The sequence below is a fragment of the Triturus cristatus genome, chromosome 4_2 (assembly GCF_964204655.1).
Source record: "Triturus cristatus chromosome 4_2, aTriCri1.1, whole genome shotgun sequence".
In the NCBI taxonomy this organism is placed as follows: domain Eukaryota; kingdom Metazoa; phylum Chordata; class Amphibia; order Caudata; family Salamandridae; genus Triturus; species Triturus cristatus.
Window position 1 is genome coordinate 872,345,540 of NC_140586.1, and position 20,916 is coordinate 872,366,455.

Genomic DNA, 20,916 nt, shown 5'->3' on the forward strand with positions numbered 1-20,916 from the left:
TTGAAAGAGAGCGGCATCCAGGTCCGCACATCCTGATATAACTCAACCTAAATGTGCGATGGTCTTCTCTTGCTTGATTTAAATAAAGGAAATCATCAGTCGGAACTCAAAGAAAATTTCAGGTACGTTACAGCCTTTTCTACACATAGAGGTCTGTTTTGATACAAATGACTAAGTTTTGGTGTGTCATCAGCTGCACAACTTTACCAAGATGTCAGTCAACGTATCATACAGCCTGCCGTGAATGCACTCAATTACAGTGATGACACATTGGTTTACAGAGCTACACAAAAGAGCATGATAAATAAAGCTTGAACACAAGTATATGTTTACTTGCTGATGCAGGTCTGACTTTAAATGTGGTCAAGTGTGAGTTCCATAAGACCAAGCTGAAATTCCTTGGCCGTATTTTTTTTTGATGGTGGTATGACAACCGATCGAGCTTAAGTGCAAGCACTGAAAAATTCCAATCCCCACAAGAGGTTTCTATGTTGTTGTCATTCCTTGACATGGCCAGCTACTGCTCCAGATACATACATGACTCTGCCACTGTAAGAGCTTGATTAAGACACTTGACAAAAAAGTGTCCTCTTTCATTGGTCATATTAATGTGCACAGCATAGCAGACACCCAAATGCTAGAAGGCATGTTGTGGCGTATGCCAGTAGACGTTGTCCCAAACAGAACGTGCTTATTCACAACCTGAGCAAGAACATTTAGCCGTGGTGTGGGCTTGTGAACATTTCCATATATTCCTGTATGAAAAGTCTTTTACACATATGAGCTATCACCAAGGCTTCCGTCATCTCACTACAGATTACACATCAATGCCATATATGACCAGATACCTATACGATAATACTAGAAGGTAAAATACATAATTGACTTCAATGTGCCATTGTTTGTCTATGTCATGTGTTTGTCTCAATGTCTGGAAGACAATTCCTGGCATCTATAACTGCACACAAAATAAGGGGTACCTTGATGTTTTTAACACCTTTATTACTTAGAGCACATACTTTATCTGACTTAACTAACATTTCCATTTTGAGGATTGTCATAACTAACAATATAATAGTTTCTTATTTCTTTTTCGCTTTGCTTGTTCACGATTTTTCAACTTTTTTCCTTAGCTTCAATTTTTCTCCTCTGTATCCTTTCTGGAACTTGAGACTAAAGCACCACCATCTGACCACCTTAGGTTTCTCCTTTCCAAACACAATCTATGCCCTCACGACATAAAAGGTGTTATCCTTTCCTTTTTTTCCAGGGGTCTCAAACATGCAAAAACCTAACAGAATATACTTTGATTTCTTTAGCAATGAAAAAAGCCCAGCCTTGCAGGCTACACACGGGGTGAAACGTGTTGGCTAACAAAACGAAGTTATGTACCTTTGGAACCAATAATCTGCAAAGATGTCATTAGTGGAGAACTTTACAAAGTAAAGATACAAACACAAAAAATATTAATGTGTTCTGGATTTTTTCGGTAAAAATGAGTCTCTTTTCTGAATGAAAGAATCACTAACACACAACCGTCCCGGACAAAAAGAAAAGGATATTTGGGAACCAGACACTCAACACCCAAACATTTTACATATGAGGTGGAGTTTGCCCCACCCCTAAGGTGTGTCACGGAGTTCCCTAAAACAAATTTGAAGATCATAAATAGCATCAAGAAATTCAGGCATACCGTGTGGGACGTGGAGAGGGTCAGGCCTGCAAAAACTTGCTTCTATGCAGGAAATAAATGTTGGTAGCTTTCAGTGGGCCTGTGGACTGTCCATTGTTTAACAGTGGTTGGCATAATCATCACTCTCATTTGCTTGAATTTCTTTTGTCAGCTATGTGGGCTTCACTTCCCCTTCTTGCGTTTTACCCTCCCCTGGAGCATTACCCAAGTACTAGTGTTTTTCCACTTTTCACATTTTGGGAGCTGCTTTTTCCTTTTTGTTGAAGCACTCCCAGAGAGTAAATGTGTTTGCAACTGTTTTCCTCATGCACTTATCACCCTCCTGCTCCATATCGATCTCCCTTATTGGTGCAACTTTGTCCCCCTATCCCAACTCTTGCCTGTGAGCTACTGTGCCTGCTGCGTATCGCTCTCCCCTGTGTGCTTCAGACCCTCACCCCGCTCATATTACCCTTTCTCGCCGATGTCCTTCTATGCCTCCCATGTAGCGCTCATTCATCTGGGCAGGCTTCTGTACCCCCAGCTCTCCTCCATGTTTCCTACCCACTCTACGTTGCTGCCCTCCCCAACCTTCTACAGGACCTGACTGGCATTTAAAAACATTTCTTTAAAAAAAGCATGACGAAGTAGCCACTGGACTACTTCTTTTGAAGGTGTGCATACGTGTTTAAAGCAAGCACTCTTCTACAAAATGATATGCCCATCGGCCATGAAATCATTATTTATTTGTATTCCTTTTTAAAAAAAAATCTTTGCTTAAAGATGTACAGTATCAAAGAAGATGCTGAACAGCATTAAGGAAAGATATGCACTTAGGTATGTAAAGCGAGACCTATTGGCTTAGCTAATATGTTTTTCTTTTGCCAATGCTAAGTAGCATAAGCAAAAATTTTATTTATTTTTGTCAATGCTACATAGCATTGGCAAATCCTATAGGTCCAAAGAGCGATACCTATTGGCTTTGCTGTTTATTGCTGTTTTGCTATCAACGTCAGTACTTTAAATGGACAGGTGCTGCACAACTTTAACTCAAGTGTTAGAGTAGCACTTGTCATCAGATGTGCAACAAATTTAATGGGAGCGCACAGGTACAGCTCAGGAGCATACAGGTGTTCAGCGATAATAAACAACTGCACTTTTATATTGCCATTTCAGGAGCTGGGTGCTATGTGGAGGTCAGTCAGATTATACCGGCTATGGGTTTAGCTTCAGCTCTCTCCGATAGTCTGTCAGAATAAATGATGGGTACAGCATGCCCGTCGGCTGGCTGGCTGGCTGCCTGCGCCAGAGCTACACGCACAGGGAGGCTTTATCGCGCTCACCTCATAGCTGACGTTCTAGCGCCCCTTCCTGCTGCTCAGCAGGCGCCGGGCCCCTTGATGTTCCGGGAGGTGTCCCCTTCCGCCCCCGCGCAGACCCTCCAGGTGACGCCCTGCGCTGCTACTGACAACTCTATTGACATGACGTCATCGATCGGTTCAACGTCACGGCGCAGATTATCCGCCATATTAGCGGCGTCTGCGCTGCTGTCAGCGAAACAGAAGACAGGCTATGGGCTGTGATCCAAGCTACACAGTGGGACGGAGACGTAAACACGGAGAAAACCAAGACTTACACGGAGGTTCTTTACAGAAGCGCCGGATAGTGGCCGCCGCAGAAAAAACTCTAATGTGAACGAATAATTGAATATGGATGTTTAACGATGGCCATCGTAAAATGGGCGGTGGTGGTATGTGTAGAAGGAGCCACTACCTGCCAATAGCAAATGACTGATGCGTGCTACGAGTATGGACAGGCTGGGCAGAGATGTGCTGAAAACTTAACTTGTAGTGATCCCACACACTTCCGCCCATTGCAAGATGGCCGCCCCGGTGTGCTCTGTTTACCAGCACTGAGCACATGCAAAACTTTCAAGGGTGCTTCTCAGGTGAGTCGTGGAGATGCTCTGAATGTGGGGGTTAGGGGTTTGTTTAACGTGGAGTCACTGGGCATATCCGGTTCCTGTGGTATTCCTGGGATCAGAGGGGCTTTCAGGAGGAAAACACAGTAGCAGAAAGAAATCACTAGTGCTTCCAGAGGGAGTTCAGCTTTGTGATGCCGCTCAATAGCAATCAATGCTAGTTGTTTTTTTAATTTTTTTATTTGTAATACTGTAACGCAGTTTTCTGGTTGCTTTTGTGTGACATTTCTATTGTTTCTGTTTGAGTATGAGGGGCATGCTTGCCAAATGTGGAAAGCCAGATAAAGACAAGCATTAAAAATGCAATAGGTCTCACCTTTGATTAAGCTAAAGCCATTTGCTTTGCTAATGGTATTGTATAGCAAAGCAAATGGCTTTAACTTAATAAAATGCGAGACATGATCGGATTTTCAAAAAGTGCGCGTGGTAAATATAGGGTTTTTTTAGGTCTCGCTGAGCCCAGCGCATGCTCGGAGAGACATTTTGTATGTGAGTTTTTTAAGTGCTGCTGGCTGGCCTAGCGCTTGCATGCACGTGAGCGTGCACGCGCGCAGCCGCCATGCGCTAGGCCCGCCAGCAGCACTCATGAAAGCCTTTCTGCGTCATCGCGATCACTTTTACAGCGATCGTGATTGCGATGACTTTCGTGGCCAATGCTTGTTCTATCTCTGCTCTCTCTCACACACCATCCTCTCAGTACAACACACACACTGCTGTCTCTCACACACACACTTGTCTTACACACACTGCTCTTTCTTACACAAACTGCACTCACACACTGCACACACACACTGCACTACTGTCTCACATTTGTTGTCTACTGTAAACAGATTTATTCTAGATCTTAAAGAGCCAACTGGGATGTGGACTTTAAGCGAACATTTGGGCCGAAATTTAGACATGGAATGAAATGCACCAATGACAGCATATTGTGTATAGGGCTTATTTACCTTCTCACAGATATTTCTGGAGCCTTAGGAGAAATCACTAAAACAAAATGATGTTATAATAAATGCTTTTCCAGATATAGCCCCTGGTAGGCACCACAACATACTACCAATTCCATGTACACCTCGAGTGCTCTCACTACACATGAATTTCTTCCTAATCACGATTGCTTAAAGACTGGAACAAATCCCTTGGCCTAATCTACAAGGGGCTCTTGGTCGCGGGGCCGTGTGCTAAAAATATGCAGTCCTCTTACTTTTTAGTGGCATATGCTTGTCGCCTATCAAGCCTGTGCCAACATTGTGAATGGATTTTAATATTTCCAGGAGCTACAATAGATGTCACTATGCAATACAGGTTAAATCTTCTGGCTGATTTCATTCCACTGCACTCGTTTATTTAAGTCTCCCATAGTCAGCCAAGTTGCGGGTTGGTAAGGGCCTACTGAGCCTTGCAAGCATCATCTAAATTTAGCAGACTAGGTTCACAACACCCTTGGACATTACAGCGTATTAATACGAGTGCACGGCATTGTCAATAAGATGTTCAGGGGGATAGTAATTGTTCAAAGGTCCAACCTACGCCCTCTTTCCTCAGGCAGGATATTGTTGGAAGGATTTCCAGATTTATGTCAATAAAGCAGAATTCTGAACACACACAAACTGGACAGCGGACCAACTAGGCAAAAGGCACCAATTACATAAATTAAACCAAAAAATTATTTTCACCGGAACCAGAAATCCTTCTGTGTGCAAAATCACAAAGGCGCCTTCTGTCCAAAGGAACCACCCTGATCATGAATCAATAATAAAAATGGACAACTAAACATTTGATGGATTCAATGTGGACCATTTGATCATATTGAATGACAGTGGTGCAATCACAATATAAGTTTATAAGCAGAATTCTGATTTCTTTTAAAAATACGTTATACTATATTTGGGACTCTTTACTATATATTCAAAATGAGAAAATATATATGTTTCATGATCTGTCACGTAAGAAACTCAACAATAAATATATGGACTCCATTAATGGGGAAAGACTAAAAATGACTGTACTCAAAACAAAAGGGTACAAATTAGTTTATATATACTTTACTAACATTTCATTTACTCTACGTTTAATAACTCAAACAAATAAATTACACGGGGAAACATTTTTGTTCGCCCTTTCCAACACTGCTTCCTTAGTTTTCACAGTTGCTCTCTCCTAGTTCACTAAATAACTGGTCAAGCACACACAACCACACACACAACCACACACACACACAACCACACACACCCAACCACACATAAACACACACACAACCACACACACACTCAACCACGCACAACCACACACACAACCACACACAGAACCACACACACAACCACACACATACAACCCCACACACATACAACCCCACACACACAACCACACACATACACACAACCACACACATACACACAACCACACACACTCAACCACACACACAACCACACACACACAACCACACACACATAAACATATCCAACTACACACACCCAACCACACACACACAACCACACACACACACAACCACACACACACACACAGCCACACACACACTCAACCACACATGCACCCAACCACACACACATCACACACACAACCACACACACATAAACACACCCAACCACGCACACCCACCCACACACACACACCCAAACACACAAGCACACAACGCACACACACACAAAACCACACACACGACCACACACATCCACACACACACAAACACCACACAACCACACACACATAAACACACTCAACCACACACACACAACCACACACACATAAACACACGCACACAACCACACACACAACCACACACACAACCACACACACAACCACACACACACTCACATAAACACACACAACCACACACACACACACACCCAACCACACACACACCCAACCACACACACAACACATACACACAACCACAAACAGTTTTTTGGGCTGTCAGCATAAATACGCTGTCACCAAACACGATGAACACCTCGGGAAAGTTTGGGAAGTCACCCCCAACTTTGAAACCACTTGCTGTTGCAGAGTGTGTGCTGTACACATGGCAATACCTTGACACAGCGGACTGTTGCAAGGAATGCTTTGAGCCTCGGAGGCTGACAGACCTCAGTCTGTGCATTCGTTCACCCCGTCCTGGCGCTGCATGAAAACAGGGTGCCCACTGTCCAGCATGAAGTGAGACATTGTGATCGGGCTGGAGGTGCTATTTAGTAATCTTCTTAGAAGATTGTGTTTCATTTATGGCATTAAACATAAGGCGCACTCGTAATGCTGATACAATGGATTTCATTTTGAGTAGTGACTAAAACTTTTTAAAAGCCTGCAGTACTGAAACAAGCATTTGCAATGCAATATGTCTCACATTTGCAAAAGTTTAAGCTATTAGCATTGTTCATGACAATGCCTTTTTTATCTATTTTATAAAACAAACACATAAATAAATGCCATTATCATTTACAATGCCAATAGCTAGTGTTGCATTATTATTAGCCTTGCCAACTGCTCACACTTTTATAATGCGAGACCTATTGCATTGCAAATGCTTGTTTTTTTTGCAGTACTGTTATGTTATGTTATGTTATAGTTTGATAGAGCGCAACAGCTGCCCCAGCAAAAAGGCGTCCCGGTGCTAAGGAACCACGGAAAATCCACAGAGGACAGAAGAAGAGCTGCTGGGAGGCCTAAGGGGAGGGGAATAGGTGGGTTTTGACGGCTTTCCGGAAGGCAGACAGATTTTCCAGTGAGCGGATGTTCACTGGCTGGGTGTTCCAGAGTTTGGCTCCTAGTACCCTGAAAGAGCGTCCACCAGTGCAAGCTAATTTTGTACGGGGGACCGTCAGAAGGTGTTTGCCTAGAGAGCGCAAGTTGCGCTGAGGTATATAGGGTGTGAGGAGTGGCCGAAGAAGTTCTGGGCGTCCAGTTTTAAGGATTTTATAGATCATGATAAGAGTTTTAAACTGGATTCGAGATTGGATGGGTAGCCAATGCAGCTTTCGAATTGTGGACTTGGCTGAACATCTGCGGGGAAGACCGACCAAGGTTCTTGCCGCGGTGTTCTGCACGCGTTGCAAACGTGCTATCTCTGCTTTGTTGGCGCCCAGAAGTAAGACATTGGCATAGTCCAAGCGGGAGAGGATAGTGGCTTGGACAATCACTTGGCGAACCTTGGAGTCGAAGAAGCCGAGTATGGGATTGAGGCTCCTCAGCAGGCCCACACAGGTGGCCGCTACTTTTTTTGTGTGGGTCTGGAAGTTAAGTGAGGAGTCCATCCAGACGCCTAAGTTTTTGACCAAGGATTTGGGGGGCGGAATAGTGCCCAGTGATGAAGGCCACCAGTGCTGGTTCCATTGACTGGTATTCTTTCCGAGGAGCAGCACCTCCGTCTTGCCTGCATTAAGCTGCAGGCAATTGTCTGTCATCCACTGGGCCACAGCAGCCAGACCATCTCTGAACCTTGCGGCTGAGGTGGAGGGACCTTCGGTGAGAGTGATGGCCAGCTGCGTGTCATCGGCGTAGGACACCAGCGTGAGGTCCCATTCTCTGGCCACTGCGGCAAGTGGTTGCACATATAAATTGAAAAGAGATGGGCTAAGTGCAGAGCCCTGAGGAACTCCCTGTCCGATGGAATGGGACTGGGAGAGGAATGGAGGAGCTGATACCCGGAAAGTTCTGTCTTTCAGGAAAGAGCGGAACCATTCCAAGGCGAGGCCTGAGATTCCCACAACGGCCAGACGATCTAAAAGAATGTTGTGGGATACCGTGTCAAAGGCAGCGCTGAGGTCCAATAGGACCAGCGCAGCACTTTGACCGGCATCAAGTATCGTCCGGAGATGTTCCGACGTGGCTAGGAGGGCCGACTCAGTGCTGTGGCCTGGCCTAAACCCGTTTTGGGATGGATCTAAGATGTTATTTTGATCCATGTGATTAGACAAGATGATGTTAGCATGGGCCTCTGCGAGTTTGGACAGCCATGGGAGCAGCGAGATGGGTCTAAAATTCTCCAGTTTGGAGGGATCAAGGGTCGGTTTTTTAATGATGGGAGAGACCCATGCTTGTTTCCAAGCCGTCGGGACACTGGCCGAAGAGAAGGAGGGATTCAATATGAAAGCTATGGAGGGCAGAAAAAAGTCTAGGGATTCTATAAAGTTGGCCGGTCTCATTGGGTCTGCTGGGGAGCCTGATTTGACCTTCCTACATAGTTTAGTAAGGTCTTCGTGAGAGATTTCAGGTATGTGCGTTATCGTGGTGCCATTGCTGTTGGGCCTAGAGGGGCTGGGTGGTGCAGAGGAATGCTGAGGGAAAGATTTATAGATTTTTTCCACTTTTTCAGTGAAGAATGTGGCAAGGTCTTCACATTGCTGCGCAGATGTAATACTGGAGGAAGGAGATCTGCTACTCTGCAATTCTTCTACTAGTTTAAAAACAACTTTAGCGGGATTAGGGCTAGAGTTAATTTCTTCAGCATAGAAGGCAGCGCGTGCGGAACAGATAGCTTTGTGGTATAGCTTTTGTTTGGACAGATAGAAAGCTTTGTCTCTGTCGTTGTAATTTCGCCTCCAGGCTCTTTCGGCTTTTTTACATTCCTTCCGCATGGATTTCAAGGTATCATTGTACCATGGGTTGGAGGGGGAGCTGCGCCCCTTAGTCCATTTGAGGGGGATAAGGACATCTAATCCCTTGGTGATCCAGTCATGAAAGGCAGCATATGTTGTATTAATGTCAGTATGTGCCTCTTGATGGAATTCTCCTAAAGTGGATTGCAGGTCACTGGTTAAGAGTTTGTGCCACGCTCTTTTTAGGCGGCGGGTAGGCTCAGCCCTGTTGAACGTTTCCTTAGTCGGTATGGAGAATTTAATTAAATAATGATCTGTCCATCCCATAGGTTTGGGCATTTCTGTTATGTTCTCTGGGATGTTGGTGAACACAGGGTCTAGTATATGTCCCGCAGAGTGGGTAGCGTCCTGGATCAAAGGGTGGAGTTCTAGGGCTGACAGGTCGGCCAGATCAGCCAGAAGGTTTTTAATGGTGGAGTCTTGAATCTGGTCGAAATGGAGATTAAGTTCTCCTCGTATGGTGAAGTTTGCCGAGCCCACCACAAGAGAATTAGCCACTTCAAGGAGAGATTCAATGAATGTAGACGCAGGTCCGGGGGGCCGATAGATGTAGAGGCCAGATAGGGAGAAGTGGGGGCCCGCCGTGATCTTAAAGCGAGCACTTTCGCAACTCAAAATATTTTCTTTAGTGAAAGAGCAGAGAAATTGCTTTTTATAAATGACAGCAATGCCACCGCCTCTGGTGTCTCTATTTATCGATATCATTAGGTGGCTCTCTGGTAGCGTGAGGTTGAGTATACTAGTCATTTCGTCGTTGAGCCAGGTCTCGCATACGAAGAGGATGTCGGGGTTTTCTTCGAGCAGAAGTGTATTAACCTCTAGGTGATGCCTGGAAAGAGACCTAACATTCAGTTGGAGGATGGTGAGCGGGGTTTGTTTGTAAGCATCTGAGAGGTGCCTAGATAGACAGGGGTTGGGTGTAGAGAAGTGGCAGGGCTTACATTGAAGACATGTCTGTCCAAGGTGTCCCGATATCACCTCGCAGCTCTTTCCAGGGTTCAGGGTGATGAGGGATTCTCTGTCATAGTGGTAGACATCCCGTGTAGTTTGGCCAGGGGGCCAGGCGAGAGGCGATGTCTTGGCGATGACGGGCGTAGACGGGCTTGCCTTAGGCGCGCCCGCTGCGCCCGTCCGCTGCGCGTACGGTGAGTGCACATGTTATCAGGGGGTGAGAGGAATTGTTTTGTTTTCGAGGCCGCAGCAGCGCTCAATCCGCTGTGCGGTGGATCAGAGGAACAGACTATGGAGTCCTGAGGTACCAGAAGAAAAGATACGTGAGTTTAAAAAACACAATTTTTAGTGACACACAATATTTAAAAAGAAGCGTCGCGCTCCCGGCTTCCGCCTCAGGAGGGTACGTGGTTTCTGTAGTAACGCTCGCAGTCAGCGTATATATACAGGAGGGCGGGGGGCGTGGCCTCAAGTGGGCGTGTCCTCGCTGCTCGCAATGGCGGCAGGAATTGTTTTGTTTTCGAGGCCGCAGCAGCGCTGAATCCGCTGTGCGGTGGATCAGAGGAACAGACTATGGAGTCCTGAGGTGCCAGAAGAAAAGATACGTGAGTTTAAAAAACACAATTTTTAGTGACACACAATATTTAAAAAGAAGCGTCGCGCTGGGGGGCGTGGCCAAGCCGAGCTGCAAGATGGCCACCGTGTAACGGGGCTCTGCCGGCCGAACGCCGAATCCGTCAGCCCATCCGGACTATGCCTACATCCTTAGCATAAAAAGCTGCGGCGGGGGCTGCCCAGACGTAGAGGCATCGATTCCTGCCTTCTGGACCGAGATCGGTTGCGGCGATCCGGAGCGATGTCTCCTTTCTGCCCCGGCGGCTGATCTCCTGCCTCCCGGCCGGCGATCCCAGCTACGCAAGTCCCAGGTCGAAGGCCGAGGACCGGAACGCGAGGTGGAGCCGCCGTGGCCGCCGGCGGAGAACGGACTCTGCTGGCGCCCTGGGCAACCGGGGGGGGGGGTCCCTGGTCGGCGACGATCTCCCTGCCTTCTGGGCCTTGGGGGGGCGAGAGCTGGGCTGCCCGAGAGACTGTGAGTGCGGCGCCGGCCTTGCTGCCTTCGCTGGTTCCCCTGACGGTGGGGCGCGCTTACCTCCTGCCTGTGCCCGGTGCCTGGATATTGGACTGCGGAGCTCCACGACCTGCGGAGTGGGTGCCGGCTGGACGGACGCCCCGACTGCTGAACGCTCGCTGTGTGCCTTTCTGGAGGGCCCGTCCTGGCCGCGGACCCGCGCTCGGGGGGCGCTGAAGACCTGCTGGGCCTAGCTGCACGTGGATGTCCCCGCTGGCGGCGGGGGCGGCAGAGACGGCCGAGGGGAGGAGTGAATTGGGCCTGGGAGACCCGTGAGTTTGGCCGAGGCCGGAGGCCTGTGACGATCCCGTTGAGCCATCTCCCCCCCCCCCCCCCCCGTTGGGACCCTGATGTGGTGGCTCCTTCACTGAGCAATGGGGAAAACAGATGCAAAGCAGAGGAAGCTCCAGTTTGGGAAGCAAATGGCCCATGACACTGAAACTGTCCCGGCGTCCCAGACGGTGGTCCCTGAAACGCAGCTGGCGCCGACGCAGGACGAGGATGTCAAGAGTATGTTTCGCGAGCTTAAGGGCTGCCTAAAGGAGATTGATGGCAAGCTTGACTCCATGGCCCAGCGACTCGACGGAATATCGCATAAGGTCGATCAACATGAGGAGAGGCTGGCGGCGATGGAGGCGCGGGTTGCCGACTGTGAGGAGAGCAACGGCGATACCCAGGAGAAACTGCTGCGAATGGACAGGGTCCTGGAGGTGATAAAGGGGCGCAACGAGGATTTGGAAGCCCGCTCCCGCAGAAATAATGTGAGAATTATTGGTATTGCGGAATCCACAAACATTAGCAATATGGAGCACTTCGTTGAAGGTATGTTCCGCGACCTGTTTGGGGAGGCCCTGTCGGCCATGTTCCTGGTTGAGAGGGCACATCGCACACTGGGGCTGCGCCCGGTGCCGGGAGCGCCGCCGCGCCCGATCCTTGCCCGAGTCCTAAACTATCGGGACAGAGACACGATACTGCGACTGGCACGTGAAAGAGGTGAGCTCATTTTCCAAAATATGGCCATATTCTTATTTCCCGATTTCACTCAGGCTGTGCAGGCCGCGAGGCGTGAATTCCTACCGGCTAAAAAGATCTTCCAGAAAGTGGGGACAAAATATGCAATGCTATATCCTGCCAAGTTGCGGATCCACCATAAGGGGAAACCAATGGTCTTCACGGCGGCGACGGAGGCGCTCAAATTTGAGCGGCAGGCGGAGCGGACGCTGCGAGACAAACGAGACGGGCAGGGGACTCCCTCGCCAGACCAGCTAAGTGACATTGAATAAACAGAACATCACTACATGCCCTCGTGGGCCTGAAACACATTGGGACGCCAGACAGCTTGTTTATACAGTATACCACTTATTGATGCATTAGGGGGATTCTGAGTCTATAGCATACAGGGGTTGCCGAGGGGAGCGGCGGGGGACAGTCGTACTCGCTTCGGGGACTATTCCTGATCATTGGCAGAGTATTGTGAAGGGGGCGATGTTGGGCTTACCCCCGCCACAGGCAGACAGTCTACGTGTATGTAGGGCGGAACTGTTCGGCCACCCTGTCGCCTTTTAGACAGGGGAGAGTGCCGGTGACCCCACGCCCTCGCAGGGATGATTCCCGTAATATCACTGATGCAAAGTTGTTGTTGGGTTGGGTGGTGGGGGGAAATGTGTCTCAACCTGATTGGGGGGTTGGAGTGGGTGGGGGGGGATTTGGTTAATGTTGAATGGTTTTATTACACTGCGCTATTTTACTGCACCACTACAGGATGATGTGGCCCTGCCACTGGCCGCTGCCATGTTATTATTGCTTGTGAGACATACTGCGCCTGAGTTTTCCCTGTGGGCCCGGAGCGTGATGCCGCTGATGACCACACTGCTGTGTAGGATACACCACTATACACATACCTGACCGCGCTGCGTTGTCTCACATGGAATATTCGAGGTCTGAATGACCATCGCAAGATAAGATTGACCCATGCACATCTGACACGACACCAGATTAACATCTGTTTCCTACAGGAAACGCATTTGCCCCAGGTAGCCGGGGTGAGGCTTAGACATGCTAGATGGGGCGAAATACACACCTCTGGCTGCTCCAGCTAATCCCGGGGAGTGGCTATTTTAATTCGGCGAGGCCTACCCTGGCAAACATTTCGGGTGCATGCCGACACTGGGGGGCGCTACATAATATTGCAGGGGAAGCTATTTCACATGCAGGTGACAGTAGTTAACACATATGGCCCCAACACGGACGACTCTGATTTTTTCCGGCACGTATGGCACAAGGCGCAGTCGCTAGGAGAGGGTGCATGCATGTGGGGCGGAGACTTCAATGCGGTGCTCTCCAGGAATTGGACAGGGAGGGGGCTGCTCGCGTGCATCACCCGCGTGTGGCGGATCTCCTCCGTGGCCTCATGACGGACTATCATTTATTAGACTCGTGGCGAGTACTGCACCCCGCGCTGCGGGAGGGCACCTGCATCACCCCACATAGAGGAGCCTGGTCCAGATTAGATTTTTGTCTCTTAACCCCACAGGTGCATGCATGGGTGTCCGATGTTGCGCACAGGGCGCGCACCCTCTCCGACCACTCGCCAGTGGAACTGCTACTCCACGTACCAAAGCCATATGTGACGCCCTTCGCATGGCGTTTGCCAGCACAGGCCCTATCCGATCCGGTGTTTCGGGAAGACATATACCAACGCGTGACGGAATATTTTGAGCAGAACACTGGCTCTGTTGCGTCGGAAGGCACCCTGTGGGACGCTTTCAAGGTGGTGATCAGAGGTCACTGCATTGCGGGACAGGCCACAGTACTGAAGGCCATAAGGGGAGCGCTAAAGCGGCTGGAAGACAGCCTACATGCTCTGGAGGTGCAGTACTGCTCGGACCTCTCGGCGACAACTTTGGCGGAAACACGCACTAAACTCACGGAATGGGGGGCGTGGCCAAGATGGCGGGGTGAGCGGACGCTTCCTCCCGTGGCTCCTCCGGCCCGGCCAAGCTTGAGCCCTTTTCTTACGCTTTTCTCCCCCTGCTGAGGCTCAGCGCGGGAGAGGAGAGTGGCGGAGCACCAGGGGTGCATATTGGTGCTGTTTTGGTTCAGATCGCCTCGGGGGAACCCCCCCAAAAGTTCGATCGAGTTCAAGGGACGACGGCGAGCCCGAGGGGCGGAGCGCATTGGAGTGCTGTCCGGACACCGCGGTTGGGCCTGGTGCTGAAAGTTGCGATTTGGAGGGGATCTGGCCCGCCGCTCGACGGAGATTGAAGGAGCCTTGCGGGAGAGGACCCGATGGTGCGGAAGGCTTGAGACGGGCGCCCCGGCACTCAGACTTGGGACGGCGACACCTCGTACTGCGGGGGGCCCTAACTCCTAGCCGAGGTACAGCGGACTCCCTGACGGGGTTGGACCATTTGGGCCCTGTGCGTGACGGACTGGGGCCGGTGGTGGAACTTGTTTGACTGTGGGGTGCTTCAGGGGCCCCGGCGGTGTCGTCGGGCCTGGTCATTTTGGCCTGCTCCGCCCTGCCGCCATTTTGTCCCCGAAGGAGCAGTGGTGGCAGCCTTCGCCGGAGTCCTGGCAGCTGGATGCAGGTGCCCCCGCTGCTGCTGGGCTGACTCTCGGAGGGATGTGCTGATGGGACCCCCCCGCTGCGGCCCCCTTGGTTGTCTCGCACGGGCTCCCGCGGCTGACGGTGACCGGACCGGGCCGCCATTTTGTCACCTGTGACGCAGCGACTTCGCTCGTGGGGGATACCCACGTCGAGGGCCTGCCGGCGGCTGAGCACCCCTGGGGCGCCTGGATCTGTGCTCGACTGCGGAGCTAACGATGTCTGGAAGAGGCGGCCCGAAGAAAGGGGACCGTACCCTGTCGGACATGCTTGGCAGGGCCCAGCAATTGCGGGACAGGACGCAGCCCTCGCCGGGGTCCTCCCGGGCTCCGGCAGATGTGACTGGGGGGGAACCACCCGTCACGAGGGCCTTTATGGAGGAACTGTTTAGCTCCCTCAGGGAGGACTTCCAGACACTGAAGCGGGAGGTGGCCAGCGAGGTCCGAGAAGTGCGCAGGGAGGTGGAGGGCCTAGGCGAACGGGTTGAAGCGGTGGAGACGGAGGGCCAACATCGAGCGGAGGAGATAGTCCACCTACAGCAGGACGTTCTCCGCCTCCGTGAGCAGTGTGTGGAGCTCCAGGCCCACTCTGAGGACCTTGAGAACAGATCTCGGAGAAACAACATCCGAGTGCGTGGTGTGCCGACTGCGGATGAGGGGTCCGATCTGAGGGGCTACCTGCAGGCCCTGTTCCGAGAGATCCTGGGGGAAGCTGCGGACTTTCCCATCAGCATTGATAGGGCGCATAGGGTCGGCCGGCAGCGCCAGTCATCGGCACCCCCACCGGACATTCTGGCCTTCCTGCCCGACTTTCCACTGAAGGAACGCATCATGGCTGAGGCCCGCAGGAAACAGCCCCTGACTTTCCGGGATCGGCCGGTGGCGCTTTACCAGGACCTCTCCGCCATCACGCTGCAGAAACGCAGGTCCTTTAGGATTGCCACTGACTTTTTGCGCGAGCACGAGACACCGTACTCTTGGGGTCACCCCTTCCGCCTGATTTTTCGGTGGAATGGGGTGTTACACCAGCTACGCTCCTTGCAAGACATTTGTGGTGTCCTGGGGCTCACGGTGGCGGAGGAAGAAGGAGCTACGCCGTCGTGGAGGTCCTCGGAGAGACGGAACCGGCGGAGGTCAACGAGGCGGCGCTCATCGGCCAGCGTGGGGCGTCCGGACTCCCCTACCATCAGGGCGGACATGGCCGACGCTCTGAGGGCGGCGGCCGGGGACTCGACCGGCTCCTCTGGCGTGGCCTTGACGGCCTAACACACACTCCGGGGGGAGATGTCTTTAGCTTCTCTACATGCTTGGTACGGGGCGGGGGGGTTGGGGGGGGCGGACGGAGGTGAGTGGCTGGACGTCCATTTCGTTTCTTTCTACGGACTTGCCCGTCTTAGGGCTTGACTGAGACAATGGGGTGTTTGAGTTTGTGGGTGGCTAGTTGCCAGGGTTGTGTTTGGGGTGGGGGTTGTTTTGGGGTTGGGAAGGTCCCGTCCGATGTTGTCTATGCCCGCTTTGTTTTGGCTTGTCCTGCGCGGCGGCCCCGCGCGCCCCACCCGCTGACTCCCTGCCCATTGCATGGCGCTCCCGATCCCCGCGAGGAATGCCGGGCCTAAAGGTAGTGACCCTTAATGTTCAGGGTCTGAATAACCCGGTGAAGCGCAGAGCGATCCTATCGTTGCTGGAGGGGACGCAGGCGGACATTTGCCTTTTGCAGGAGACACACTTATTGCCCCGAGATTGCCATAGGATGCGTTCTGCCAAGTTCCCCACCCAGTTCTTTTCCTCGGCAGCGAACAAGACGGCGGGGGTGGCCATTCTCCTAGCGAGCTCCTTTCGGGGGGAGGTTTTGCATAAGTGTGCTGAACAGAAGGGGAGGCTCCTTGCGTATCGCATGCGCCTGGGAGGCATAGCATTTACGGTCGGCTCCGTTTATAGCCCAAATGATCACCAAGAGCGCTTCCTAGACTCCGCGCTGGTGGATGTCACTGCTTCCCCCGACCGCCACATTATCTTGGGGGGGGACCTTAACATAGTCTTCGATTCTGTGATGGACAGATCGGCGCAGCGCTTCCCGCAGACGGGGGAACTGTCCCAGGCTGGGAGGGCCCGGATTGCGGAAATGGATTTGCACGACCTCTGGCGCTCCATGCACCCCACGGATAGGGACTACTCTTATTTCTCGCACGCACACCGAACCTACTCACGGCTGGACTACCTCCTGGTGAGTGGACCGATGCGTGCCGCTGCCACAGCGGCGGACATCGGGGTCTTGACCTTGTCTGACCACTCCCCAGTCACCGGCGTTTTCCAGTGGCCGGCGGCTTCCCCCTCTCGGGGGGTGTGGCGCCTCCGGGATACCCTTCTACACAAGAAGTCGGTGGTGCAACGCATCGGGGAGGTCATACGGGACTATCTCACCCACAATAGCAACACTGACACCTCGCAAGCGACACAGTGGGCGGCATTGAAGGCAGTCCTCCGGGGGGAATTTATCTCTATCTCTGCAGCTGAAAATAAGGAGCGGCAATTGAAGAGGGATGAGCTGACAGCTCAGGTCCGGGAGCTTGAGCAGGTCCACCGCCGCACGGGGGCGCCGCGGGTGTGGAGGCAGTTGAAGGCAGCGAGGAAGCTCCTGTCGGCGCTGGATCTTGACAGGGCGGAGTATGCCGCCCTGCGCTTGAAACATGCCTACTACACTGGGGGGGACAGATGTGGCAAGCTCCTAGCACACCGGCTCCGGGTCGCGCAACAGCGTAGCGTTGTGAAAGAATTGGTGGGCACGGACGGGGGGGTTGTCTCCGGGGACGCGGAGGTAGCGGAATCTTTCCGCGGCTTCTACGAGGCGCTGTATGCTGAGGAGCCCTCCTCGCCACGGGATGCCGACGGCTATTTGGAGTCGGTGACCCTCCCAGTACTGGATCCGGCTCAGGCGGACCACCTGGAGCGGGACATCCATGTTGAGGAAGTGATTTCCGCTATCGCGCGGCTGAAACATGGCAAGGCCCCGGGCCCGGACGGGTACACGTCGCTATTTTACAAGACTTTTTGCACGGCTGTGGCCCCTGTCCTTACTCGGCTATTTAATTCTTTCTCCGAACCGGGAGCCATCCCTCCGGATCTCCTGAGGGCGACGGTCGCGGTAATCCCGAAACCTGGGAAGGACCGGGCCCTTTGCGGCTCGTACCGACCCATCTCGCTTTTAAATGTCGACCTCAAGTTGTACACGGGGATTCTCGCGTCCAGGCTGAGTCCACACCTCCCCGGTCTGGTGGAGGCGGACCAGGCTGGTTTTGTGCCCGGCAGACAGACGGTTGACAACACCAAGCGGGTGACGCATGTTCTGGAGAAGGCCTCAAGGATCTCGGGGGAGCGGATGTTGCTGTCCGTCGATGCGGAGAAGGCCTTCGACAGAGTTCACTGGCCGTATCTCGAGCTGGTTCTCAAGAAATTGGGAATCGGCGATAAGTTCCGCACCATGGTATTCAACTGCTATAAGCATCCTTCAGCGTCGGTGCGGGTCAACGGGTGTAGCTCCGGTGGCTTTGCCATCGAGCGCGGCACGCGGCAGGGCTGCCCTCTTTCGCCGCTCTTGTTTGCCCTCTACATGGAGCCGTTTGCTCAGAGGATTCGTAATAATCCGGATGCTGTCGGGGTCCGGATGGGCCAGTACGTCCACACCATCAGTCTCTACGCGGATGATGTCCTGTTGACCTTGGACGACCCTAGGAGGTCGCTGCCTGCTTGCCTCCGGGAACTGGACGCCTTTGCGGGGGTGGCCGGCTTCAAAATGAATATGAGCAAGTCGATGGCGTTAGACGTGTCCCTGGCTGCGGATACCAGGAGGGATCTTCAGCGGCTCTTCCCCATGCAGTGGTCCTCGTCCACGGTGCCGTACCTGGGGATCCTACTGGCACCTACATTACCGGAGATGGTTACGGCCAATTATGCCTCCCTCAGCAGGAAGATCAAGGATGAGCTTGGCCGCTGGAACAAAGGCCTGCTGTCCTGGCTGGGGCGAATCGCGGCGGTCAAGATGACGGTGTTGCCCCAGATACTATATCTTTTCCGGGCCCTCCCGCTCCAACCCCCGGTGGGCTGGATACGACAAATGCAGGCTGACATCTCCCGCTTTGTCTGGCAGGGCCGCAGGCCACGCATGAAGAGGGTCCTCTCCACGCTTGCTCCGGAGGCGGGGGGTCTCGGCATTCCAGACCTCCGTAAGTACTTTCAGGCGGCTCAGCTACGCTATCTGGTGGAGTGGAGCAGGTGGGAGTCCGACAAACATTGGCTCTTTCAAGACCAGGCAGTGGCGGGCCGCACCTTACAAGAGGTTCCATTCCTGCGCCGCGCGCATCGTCACCCTAATCTTTACGCTTCCTTTGTTACGCGGGTCCCCTTGCGTGTGTGGGACGCGGTCTGTGAGGCCCGGGGCCTTACCACCTTCCCTTCGCCGCTCACGCCCATTGTGGGCAACCCGGACTTCTCCCCAGGGATGGAGCCGGGGGTTTTCTCTCACTGGGTGCAGGCGGGCTGCAGGGCACTCTTCCAGATCTATGGCCCGGAAGGAGTGGTTCCTTTTCAGCAACTCCGCCAGGAGTTCGGCCTGACGGAGCTGGACAGATTGCGCTACATGCAGGTTCGGCATTGGGCCCTCCAGCCCCAGGTGCGTGCCACCGCCGCCCGCCCCATTACACTGTATGAGAGGTGGCTGGCTACTCGGACCTCCGACGCCAAGCTAATTACCGATCTGTACAAATACCTACAACCCCCGCCGTTTCACTATTACAACCCGGGGAGGGAGCGCTGGCACAGGGAATTGGGTAGGACACTCAGCCACAAGGAATGGGACAAAATTGCGTATCGGGCGCGGCACTCTGCATATCACACGGGCCTTACGGAGACCTTTACTAAGGTGTCCACATACTGGTACTACACCCCGGAGAGACTGTATGAAATGCATAAACACACTGACAGGGGGTGCTGGCGGAGCTGCGGGCAGGAAGGTACCCTTTCACACATTCTTTGGGATTGCCCAGTGCTGACCGCCTACTGGAAGGAAGTTCTGGACGAGGTGGATAAGCACTTTGGGATAGAGCTGCCGCGACTCCCGGCGTATGTCCTGTTGGGCCTCCCCAATGACCTAATGTACCCACTGAAGTCCCGTAGGGGTAGGCAGATCGCAATTGCGCTGGGGTCTGCGGTTCAGAACATTCTAATTCACTGGCGCACAGCCACCGTCCCCTCCATCACCGGTTGGTTGCATAGGCTTTGGCATGTGCTGGGGATGGAGAAGCTGTCGCTTACGGTTGCGGGGGAGATAGACCAATTTGAAGAGCTGTGGCAACCCTTTCTAGCGCTGCTGTCCACTGAATTCCGGGAGCTCACCTGCCCGAGGTATTTTAGGCTTCTCAGGCTGACGCCGCCGGTGACTCCGGCGGACTAGTTTACATGTGAGGCGGGGACCTCCCGGGGGGGGGGGGGGGGGTGCGGGGCTTCCTGGTGCGGATTACTCTGGTGCGGGACCATAGGACGGGGGGGGGGGGTGGGGGGGGTGGTTCGTTACTGGGAGGGTGGGGGATGGGGGGGGGGGGGCTGTGTCCTGTTGAGTTGCTGATGGCTTTCATTGCTTAGAGTTGGGGTGTTGGATACGCGGGCGGGGATTCCATAGCTTGCATTTCTAGCCTTCATTTACCGTGTTTTTCCCCCTGACTTACTGCGCTACCTATTGCCAACCCTCTGGAGTTGCACCCTTTTTCTTTGACTGTATTCTATGTATCCTGACCTCCTATCCCCCTCCCCCATGGTTTGTTTTTGTCTCAATAAAACGTTTTAAACATAAACTCACGGAATACCAGGCTGAAGCAGATAGGGAGCTTAAGTTTCTGACCAAGCATGCTGTGGCCCGCAGGTATGGTGAGGGTGACCGCCCGGGCAGATCGCTCGCTCTCCTGCTGCGGTCGCA

The 20,916-nt window shown here is 52.5% G+C and overlaps 2 protein-coding genes across 3 annotated transcripts in view; one reads left to right on the forward strand and one right to left on the reverse strand.

The window, feature by feature from the left end:
* IPP (intracisternal A particle-promoted polypeptide) overlaps positions 1-3,205 on the reverse strand; it is a 149,952-nt gene extending 146,747 nt beyond the window's left edge. The window contains exon 1 of one of the 2 annotated variants that reach the window (XM_085602878.1): positions 3,016-3,205. The gene's annotated coding sequence lies outside the window, so the exon portion shown is untranslated. The remainder of the gene's footprint in view (positions 1-3,015) is intronic. The other variant, XM_085602877.1, reaches the window with a different exon arrangement.
* DPH2 (diphthamide biosynthesis 2) overlaps positions 3,145-20,916 on the forward strand; it is a 127,859-nt gene continuing 110,087 nt past the window's right edge. Inside the window, exon 1 of the mRNA XM_085602879.1 lies at positions 3,145-3,620. The gene's annotated coding sequence lies outside the window, so the exon portion shown is untranslated. The remainder of the gene's footprint in view (positions 3,621-20,916) is intronic.